This window comes from Hemibagrus wyckioides, linkage group LG06 (assembly GCF_019097595.1).
Source record: "Hemibagrus wyckioides isolate EC202008001 linkage group LG06, SWU_Hwy_1.0, whole genome shotgun sequence".
NCBI lineage: Eukaryota > Metazoa > Chordata > Actinopteri > Siluriformes > Bagridae > Hemibagrus > Hemibagrus wyckioides.
The window spans coordinates 32,009,689-32,021,356 of record NC_080715.1 but is presented as its reverse complement, the minus strand read 5'-3'; positions in this window follow the sequence as shown (position 1 = coordinate 32,021,356).

Genomic DNA, 11,668 nt, shown 5'->3' with positions numbered 1-11,668 from the left:
AAAATCATGCATATATGTAATAGTTGTATAATATATATATATATATATATATATATATATATATATATATATATATATATATAATGTGTTTTTTTTTCTAAATCGAATCTCATTACAATATTTTATCTAAGCACAACTTTCCTGTAACATGCCTTATGTGATTAGGTTTATCTCCCACAATGCAACATTGCCATCTCCTGTTTAAATAGGGAACTGCCTGAATTTCTTAATAAAGCAATTTACAGTCTATATATCTGCTTTTATAACACAATCTATACAGTTTACAGTCTGTGTGTGTGTGTGTGTGGCCATGGTTTATAATTTTTAGGGAGCAAATATCCCCACAAAGACAGGCATATGTGACAGTTCTGACCTTTTGGGGACTCCCTTGGGATTTTTTTCCCCCATAAATTCATAAATTTTATTTTAAAACTAAAAAAGTTTTCCTTTCTGTTGCTGATGATCAGGTTAAGTTTAGGTGTAGAATATCATTAATTAGGTGTGTTATATCCATAGAAGGTCCTCAGAAGGACAGTAGAAAATTTAGCTGTAATAATATTAATTTGTTCGTTTGGACAAACTAATTTAGAACTTTGTGCCAATGCCGGAACATTTATTGATTAAAAGTAAAAAATATCCTTACATTAAAAGTATATATTTAAAACCAATGGATGTACACACACAGGTACCTCTCTCATCCGCCTGGAAACGTTATACAATATAATATAACAATATCTCCCTCTAGTGGCCACTATAGTGTCATTACAGACTCTACATGAATCTCATTTGCACTATATTAATACTTTAATACAGTACACATAATACATTATTAATACTATATGATTTTGAATATTTTGAACACTTCAAAAGTCCTTTTTAATAGCATAATTTGAGTAGTTTAAAAGATTGATGGCATTTTTAAATGTAGAAAACATTTACGGCAACAAAATATTCAGTGTAATAGATGGTCCTCATTGTTGATTTTTTTTAATTTGGTAGCGTTTTAAGTTTTAAAAAAAAAATCCTTTACCAACTCCTCAGTGCTGTTTGTCCTCTACTGCCCTCCCTCGGGTAATCAGCCTTTGATTAGCTCAATTTCTTGGCCCAGCCTAGGTCCTTTTGTTTCAACGTTAAAGTACATATGTACCCGCAGGCATCATTTCCTCAGACAAGTTCTTCCTCATCCAGCCAGCTCTAACGACTAGATTCAATAATGTTCTGATTAAATTAAGCCATTACTAATTTACTAGATTCCATTACACTGGACCCACTACTGTGACCCTATTAGTACAACAAAGTCTAATACATTAAAGACTACAATACCAATGATTTCAGTTTTTCTTTACTTTTCTTTTTGTTTCTTTTTTCTTTTTCTTTTTCTTTTTTTTAATACAGTATACTGATCTAAGCATGTTTTAAGAGAATAACTAGATTTGCAGTTAATATGTTTCAGATAAACAAACTGCATTTACTGCCTTTTTTAAAATTTATTTACTAAAATAAATCTTACCTTCTATTTTTTTTCTCTACAGCAGCACAGGAGGTGTGCAGAGAGAACAGATAAATGCCCAGTAGAAAATGGGCACACACAGTGGGGGACGGTAGGTTCCATTAAGGTCCTTGTCCATTAAGGAACTAACTATGGAGTAACTTTAAATTTAAACAATAGAGCTAATAACTATTTTATTCAATCAGGAGACTAATAATGTACGAAGCACCTTAAAGAACTACACCACTATAACAAATTACAAGGGTAACAATTCAAATGAATTTAATGCTGGAAAACACTGGGAAATAAATATCCAACATCTGTTTGTGCCTTGGGTATCGAAAGAAATCTAATCAAATAAGAGAAATTCACTAATTATAAATGTTGTTCTTGCTGTTGTTCATGTACTCATGAAGTATTCACCCTCTCAAAACCACCTTACACCTCGAACTGTAATAAACACCTTTGGGATTAACCTGAGTCTTCAGAAAAATTGTTTATTTTGTGTGTATATTAAAGTATGTGTGTGTGTGTGTGTGTGTGTGAATTTATGTATACAGATACATTACAGATAACAGATAGCATGTATTCCATTTGAATGAACAAGATATGTTTATAATATTCATTTCTGTAATATGCAGAAAGCACAAGCAGATCAGAGGGAGTGCAGTAAAAATTTTCTATTGTATTCTACAGCTTACATTTTCATTCAAGCTTCTTATTTGAAGTTGACAGATGAGTAGATGACGGAGTCACTGGTACCTGCCGTCTGTTTATATCACACAAAGGACAAATAAAGATGTGTCAGTTGCTAAAACAGCGAATGTCTGTCAGTCCAGTTCATGTCAGAATAAAGCATCTTATGAGCCACTGTGTAAACTGCAGGAGATTAAATGTAAATATATTGGCTACTACTTACCTTGATCCTTTTAACATTTCCACAAGCTCCTGCAAAAATCATTAACAACACTACTGTAAGTTATATTACAGTTACTTTAGTTTATTACACAGAACAGCAGCAATGTAACCAAAAAAAAAACTAAAAAAAAAAAACTGTTTCATAGACAATAATATATTATATTATACACTGATCAGGCATAACATTATGTCCACCTACCTAATACTGTGTTGGTCCCCATTTTGCTGCCAAAACAGCCCTGACCCATCATGCACTGTGTATTCTGACACCTTTCTATCAGAACCAGCATTAACTTCTTCAGTAATTTGAGCAACAGTAGCTCGTCTGTTGGATCGGATCACACGGGCCAACCTTCACTACCCACGTGCATCAATGAGCCTTGACCGCCTATGACCCTGTCACCGGTTCACCACTGTTCCTTCCTTGGACCACTTTTAATAGATACTGACCACTGCAGATCGGGAACACCCCACAAGAGCTGCAGTTTTGGAGATGCTCTGATCCAGTGGTCTAGCCATCACAATTTGTCCCTTCGTCAAACTCGCTCAAATCTTTACTCTTGTCCATTTTTCCTGCTTCTAACATCAACTTTGAGGACAAAATGTTTACTTGCTGCCTAATATATCCCCCCCACTAACAGGTGCCATGATGAGGAGATACTCATCGTCATAGTCATAATGTCATAATGACATGCCTGATCGTGTGTATATCACAATATATTCAAATTCAATTTCAAATTTTATTGGTCACATACGAAATCATACACAGTACGACATGTAGTGAAATGCTTTTAACAACTGTCTTACACAAAAAGAAAGAGTAAAAAAAGAAAAATTTAAAATTTAAAGTGTGGACAGTGTGGAAAGTCAAGTGTCAGATCAGATATGCATATGCAAATATATGTCTATGTATATATACACTATATTGCCAAAAGTATTCGCTCACCTGCCTTGACTCGCATATGAACTTAAGTGACATCCCATTCCTAATCCATAGGGTTCAATATGACGTCGGTCCACCCTTTGCAGCTATAACAGCTTCAACTCTTCTGGGAAGGCTGTCCACAAGGTTTAGGAGTGTGTTTATGGGAATTTTTGACCATTCTTCCAGAAGCGCATTTGTGAGGTCACACACTGATGTTGGACGAGAAGGCCTGGCTCTCAGTCTCCGCTCTAATTCATCCCAAAGGTGTTCTATCGGGTTGAGGTCAGGACTCTGTGCAGGCCAGTCAAGTTCATCCACACCAGACTCTGTCATCCATGTCTTTATGGACCTTGCTTTGTGCACTGGTGCACAGTCATGTTGGAAGATGAAGGGGCCAGCTCCAAACTGTTCCCACAAAGTTGGGAGCATGGAATTGTCCAAAATGTCTTGGTATGCTGAAGCATTCAGAGTTCCTTTCACTGGAACTAAGGGGCCAAGCCCAGCTCCTGAAAAACAACCCCACACCATAATCCCTCCTCCACCAAACTTTACACTTGGCACAATGCAGTCAGACAAGTACCGTTCTCCTGGCAACCACCAAACCCAGACTCGTCCATCAGATTGCCAGATGGAGAAGCGTGATTCGTCACTCCAGAGAACGCGTCTCCACTGCTCTAGAGTCCAGTGGCGGCGTGCTTTACACCACTGCATCCGACGCTTTGCATTGCACTTGGTGATGTATGGCTTGGATGCAGCTGCTCGGCCATGGAAACCCATTCCATGAAGCTCTCTGTGCACTGTTCTTGAGCTAATCTGAAGGCCACATGAAGTTTGGAGGTCTGTAGCGATTGACTCTGCAGAAAGTTGGCGACCTCTTCGCACTAAACACACTCCTAAACCTTGTAGACAGCCTTCCCAGAAGAGTTGAAGCTGTTATAGCTGCAAAGGGTGGACCGACGTCATATTGAACCCTATGGATTAGGAATGGGATGTCATTTAAGTTCATATGCGAGTCAAGGCAGGTGAGCGAATACTTTTGGCAATATAGTGTATGTAGTATCAATAGCAGTAAATATAAATATGAAAAATAAAATAAAATAAAAATAATATAATAAAAATATTAACAAAAAATAGTAGTATAATATATATGTATACAAATATAAAACTGCTTTATAAAAACTAAACAAATATAATATAAAACAAAAATATAAAACACTAATATAATACAGTAGAATGGTTAACTTTGAAATGGTGTAGCAAAAGAATACAGTATGTACAGTGTGCATATGTAAGATAAATATATAAATATATATGTAGATGTCTATAGGCAAGTATAAATGTCCAACTGAACAGGGAGTAAAGTGTCAGTGCAGTGTGCACACAAGATGTACAGGAAAGATGTACAGTGAGAGTGTTATTGTGTGTACAGAATAGTGCAGAGTACAAAGTGGTGCAATTATTGCATGTACAACAATCAGCTGAGGTAGAATGTAATGTCGTGTGGGAGTATGTCCAGAAAGTCCAGATTCTAGGTCTATATATATCAAGTTCCTTATTATTTGATCTGATACCTAATATGTTTCCACTATGACATTACTATGAAAAACAAATCAGTGATTATTAAATATATTTCTAGACATTTTTACCCATTTCAAACCTGACATTATATTTGTTTGGAATATATTCTTGTTATATAAATAATTTAAATGATTTATTCCCATAATTACATTCCTAAAGAATACGGCTTTTAAATTTGAGGCGAGTAAAAATGTCTACTTCATATTTATTTTATAGTAATTTTATAATACAAATATTATAACAGCATGCCTTTATTTAGGATAATTTTACATGCAGGGAAACTGTAGAACAGTCGAACAGTATTGAGTCTGAGTGACGTGAGCAGAGAAAAAGAAATAAAGTGGAATCTGATCTCTAATATTACCATGGGCACGTTCCACTATGGTGACGGAGGCATAGTGGAACTCTTCTACTTCTTGTTCTTCTTCTACTTTAACCACGTCAACATCTACTACAAAAAAGAATGACAGTTACTATGCAGCGTGTGATTAAGATAAACATCTTTACCTTAAGTAACATTGCTATTATTCAGATATGTTTCAGAAAAACAAAATGATTCATCTACACTTCCAGCTAATTGCTGCAACTTGTGTTTATTAGGCATAGTACTAGTGGAAGTTATACCTCTGTTACCTTGAGCTGAATCTGAATGGCATGGATCACCTCTGCATTTCATCTCTATGACAGATGGACCATCTGGAGTAATAAACAAAATTGCTCAAAAGAAAGATTTATAGGTAGAGGCAGAGAAGTTTTGACATAAGCTGTTCCCAGAACATGCTTTCATAATGTGAGTTGTACTGTGGCCCAAACCACATGATACGCACTAAGTAGTAATGCTAAATAAATAAAGGCACCGCTAGAGTGCAGATCTCTTTTCTTGCTTGCTAATTATCTGTTGCCATTTTTGTCATATCGTCAGTGTTGCAGAGGTGAGAAATGAGGAATATTTTGGGCACATCAATATGAATTGGGATCCAGTACAATAGCTCACCTGTGTGTGGGTGTGTGTGTGGGTAACAAGTGATAACACTCTCACACTGCACTACTACAACACTTTTTTTCTAGACTCACAAGGTTCTACTGCAATGTAAATTACAACTGTGTTTCATACAGTATCTGCACTGCTACGTATTCTATTGTATGTATATATATGTATACATACAATATATATATATATATATATTTTATGTCCAGTTTCCCACAGTTTCATTAGCCAGTGTCAGGTTTTTCAGTGAGGCTCCTGATGTGTTCTCATCTAAACCATATTTTAAAATATTTTTTACTTCCCTTTTTTTTACCACCTAAAAACTTTACGCTTTACACCTTAAACTAAATGCGAGTTATGTTGAGTTATGTTGAAATTAAGGTTTTTATCTCCTAAAGCTGTTCGATGAGAGCAGTGTTATTTATAAAAACAGGTGAGTTTACCTGTGGAAGATTTTCTTCGACTGTAGAACAAAAGAAACCCAAGCACAACCACCATGACATGATTATCACAATGATGATGACACTGCCCTTTTCCACACTGTTTCCTGTAGAGATGCAGTGCATATTAACCCAAATGTGCACAAAACGGAGAATAGAATCGCAGTGAACCTGCTACTGCTGCTTGTGAACACATGTAAAAGAGCTTTACCCTGGCTGGAGAGTTCTCTGGTATGTTTTGGTATAGCTGAAGAAGGCTCTTTTCTTAATGACTGAATGAGGGGAAGAGTTACTGGGACTAGAGCTCTGAGTGAGTTCTCACTAAACACAGCACACCAGCAGAAAAGCAGGTCCTCCCAGACACTCTTCAGTGTTACACTGACTCTCCTCATGTCTATTGGTGTCAGGACTTGCTGTTTAATTAGCATTGCCCTGTTTCCCTCCATCCTCAGCCAGGATAGAGTAACTCGCTCTGTCACGTCAGACACCTTGCAGGTCAGAACCACTGACTGATTCCTGATCAAGACAGCAGGCTGTGCAAAGACTAAGATGAATACTTGTCAGAACATAACTCTACTTTTCATAATACTGAAAAAATTGATATAAATGCATTGATGGGCTACAAACCTCTTAGTGTGCGAAGTGTTAATGATGAATAGGTGACGTTATCATTCACAATACATCTATACGTTCCACTGTAGTTGAATTTCATGGGTGAGATGTGAAAGATGAAATCATTTCCATTGTAGAATGTGGATGAATGCCTCTCTGGTATAATTGTTCCATGTACTTTAGTCTTTTTCTCTTTTTCTGCAGCTATCATTACTTCTTTTGTTTGGTTTAGCTGCCGAATCCACATTATTCTGTTATAAGATTTTTTGGAATTGCAGATGAGGGTCAAATTACTACTGTTGGAGCTTTCTCTGTATAGCATATACTTTTTTTTGTTCTGCATCTAGAAAGACATCAAGCACAGAAGACGCTTTTAGGTATTTTCTTTATCTCTATATTGCTGATTGCTGACTAAAATTTAAGACCTCAAAATGCACCGCAATGATCAGGACAGGATGCAGCTACATTTTTAGAGGAAATGTTTTGATTTCATTTTGAACTGTATGCTGGTGCTTATCAGGAATTTTAACATTTTAAAGTTGCCTGTTTCTTTTAAGGAAGAAAGAATTGGGTAGTCTGTTTATTAGGGGTGGTACTGAGAAATTATTATTTATAAAAGGATTCAGCCCATGTCTAACTCATGAGGTTAAGTCAGTGTCATGTTTTCATGTAAGAAATGACATAAAACTAACATTACTGATTAATGAATTAATCAAAAGTATAATGTCAGTAGCCAAAATTACCATTAGGAAAAGTTTGACTTTCTGCATAGCTAATTACGCTAGTTACAGGAATGCTAGTGTGACTTGCATTAGCAAAGAAAGCAGTCTTACTAACTTGAATAAATTCGAACATGACTTCAAAGGAGATGCCTTATTTTATGCAAGTCTTTATTGTCTCCAGCATATTGCAATATTTTAGCCATATAGGGCCATGGGAACCCATGCTCAAAATCAACACAGCCATCTACTGCCTTATCAGTCTTTTAATGCACTCAGATATCTACAATGGTAAATAGCAGAAAAGATCACCATAGGGTGGTGTGGGGTAGGTAACATCACCAGTAATCAGAACTAGTCATTCCTACCCCACTCTAATATTTATACCATGATCAACTCATATAACTGTAAATTTATTTTGTAACATTATTGGTGTTCTGAGTTGATTTGTCATATTAATCAGATAAAAATACTAAAAGCCCCGTTTGGTTGCAAAAGTTGTTCAAGTATTGCCCTATTGCAACACAATGCTTGATTACAGACATGTGACTGGGAGAACTGATCACAGGTAGCCCTGAAGACGAAGAAAAGCACTGTCCAGCAGACTATTGTCATCATCGGTCAGAGATGGAGAGCAAAGAAATATAAAACATATGCTCAGAAGGACGTAGGATAATATGGTGTAATCTAGCTAACAACACTCCACATTTATTGTAGCTCACTAGCGCATTCATTGCAATTAACCATCAATTCAACAAGTTAGTAAAAAACAATGCTGAAATTTAGCGAATTTTATTTTAATAGACTTCATTATTATTAACAATGAGGTTGTTCACACTGGATATCATGTTGCTCTGTCTTCTGTTGTTGACAGATGCTTCATTTAATTTTAGATTACTCTGTTGTCAGGTATCTAAATGTGCTGAAGTGAAGTGACGTTTCAAACGAATCGATGCATCCAGTGTGAACATCCTGAAATTGTCTCTAAGCAACTCATCCCTACACTTCTATTCCTTTTACTTAGTTTCCACAGCTTTTCCACTTGTGTTGTCAGAAGTGAACATCTTTAGACAAATAGATAGGTTAGACAGATGTATGGATGTATGTATGGATGGATAGATTGTTGGAGGGGTAGGTAGATAGAAACATAGAAAATTGTGTAATGACATTGCATCTTTTTTGTACTTTGATGAACAGAAGTCCAACTTACTAACAAAAAGCACACAGTCATTGGCTGCATGAGAGAAGAAGAGACCTTTGTGAACTGTAAGAGGCGAAATAAAAACGGTCTAAATAAAGATAAAAATTTTTTTGAAAAAAAGCATGGAGTAAAAAAATTCCATTACAACAATATTCAGGTGAGATATAAATACCCCAAAATAATAGTTAAGTACAAAATAAATGTAAGCATTTTCCTATTCACACAACATACTCACATTCTTTTACTTCAAGTGTTTGATTTCTATAAATTTGTTTCTTTCCCTGGTGTCTCCATGTGCAGTGGTATTTCCCCTGACTGCGATGGTTGACGTTGTGTAAAATGATGTAGCCGGTGCTGTCATAGAACAGAGTGCTGTTAGGAACGTGAGCTTCTTCTCTCTCCCAATGCACAGTGGAGGATTGTGGGAGGTCAGACACCTCACAGCTCAGTGTCACATCAGTTCCACGTTGGGCTTTTAAAAACAGACAGTGTTGTCTATAACTGCTGCAGAGCAAGGCTTTTGCTAACACATTTGTCATTTGTCATGTTGCTTGCCTAGAGAAGGATTTATGTAACAGCCACTGAGTTCAGTACGATCCTGTGCCTCAGCTCTGAAAGAATGCTATAACTGGAAAACATCTGCAGGTTTGCAAATAACCAGTTTTACTTAATGATTATCAGTAAAGTCGTGACAAATTATGACATAACATGGATTACATAATTTATAATTACATATTATTATTATTATTAGCCTGATTATTGTGCAGTATCATATGTATGGTCACTGTTAAAAAACACTTTGCTAGTACTACCACTGCATGTGTAATGACGAAGTAAAAAAAAAACTTACCTTTAGTTAACTCAGCTTGAATTCTGTAGCAGAAAATTAATTTAAAAAAAAAGACGTTTAATGGTGTGAGGTTCATGGTTGTAACTACTTTATGAGGAACTGAAAACGACTGACTTCATAGGATATAAAAGCTTAAATTACCCCTTAAAATGCACAAGAAACAACTGGCATATATATATATATATATACATACATATATATATATATTTATTTATTTATTTATTAGTAGCAATATTTTCAATTTACTTTATAATATCCTTCTGAAGTATATAATTTTCATCCTGTAATTTTGGAAAAAATCTGCAAACAGCTGCTGTGGATATTTGCCATTCAAAGTATCACTTCAAAATCGATCATTTGTACATTTTAGTCTCTAACTCTTTGCTGTTATAATAAGCTCTCCTGGGAAGGCTTTCCACTAGATCGTGGAGCATGGCTGAATGGACTTGTGATCATTCAGCCATAAGAGCATTAGTAAGATCAGACACTGATGTTGGGTGAGGAGATCTGGGTTACAGTTAGTGTTCCAGTTTATCCCAAAGATGTTGAGTGGGGTTCAGGGTTGAGTGTCACAACACTGAAGTTTTTTCACTCCAAACTTGGCAAACTTTGTCTTCATGGATCTCACTTTGTGCACAGAGGTATTGTCATGCTAAGCCTCTTGGTTCCAGTAAATAGTCTTAATGCTACAGCATAGAACTCCATTCCAGATCACTGTGCACTTCCAACAGTTTGGAGGAGAACCACGAATAAATGCAATGCATTGTTTATGTATAAAAATGGGTAAACATATGCATACATGAATATAATTTGTGAGTAAGTTTTTCTTTAATATTTTTTGTGTCTTTCTATCAGTTGTTGTGGAACTTTGGAGAAAATAGCACACTGGTAGGCACGGGCAAGTGTGAAAAGGTTTACAATTTATTTGTACTGCTGCGCAACAGGACCCAAAGCGGAAGGGCCATGATCATTTGTTACACTGAGTTTTTATAAACATGATTTAAATACAGAAACAAATAAAGAAAAACATTGTCACTTATTGGCTAAAATATAACACCTGATCAGGACAACCTTAGGTCTGCCAAAGCTGCCACTTAGCCTTGAGTCTCACCATCTCCAGCGCATTCTGACTCTCTAATAATTAGCACAAACAACTTTTATTCACAAACAACTTCTAGTCACATCCACAGAACTTCTTTCTTTAAAATTGTCCATCACACAGTGTATGAATCATGTGCTGACCCTGCTCTGTGATTTTATGTGGTCTACCACTTCGCTGCTGTTGTTCCCAGTTGCTTCCACTTTGTTATAATACCACTTGACTGTGGAATATTTAGTAGTGAGGAAATGTCACAAATGGACCTATCATGGTACCACACTTGAAGCATTCTTTCACAAATGTGTGTAGAAGCAGTCTGCATGTCTAGTTGCTGGATTTTATACCCCGAATTCAATGATTTGCAGGGGTGTTCCAAAACTCTTGGCAATATACTGTATTTCGAAGCTAAGAAAAGAGAACTTTGCATGATCATTGGGAATAGCCAATACAAGTAAAGATAAAGAAAGAAACCACTCATACACTAACAATCAGACAATCTGGTCATGCAAGAAAACAACAGCAGTTGATACCAACGACTGCCAGAGGGGCAGGGGCTGATAAAGAAATAAGAGGCACAAAAGTTCTGGTAACAGGATTAAAGTGATGGATCGGCCAAAGTGTGGAGGAATTTTAATATTGTGGAATAATGAGCTCTTACCTTGCTTCAAGTGAGGTATACTAAAATATTTAGGAAGGTCTAGAAGAAGGAAATTAAATTTATGTTTTTAACGGTGAGTACAGGCATGTACACTATATTGAAAAAAGTTTTGGAACACCCTTCCAAATCATTCAGTTCAGGTATTGTTTTTCAGGGGTTGGGCTCAGCCCCTTAGTTTTGGCCTGGCTTGC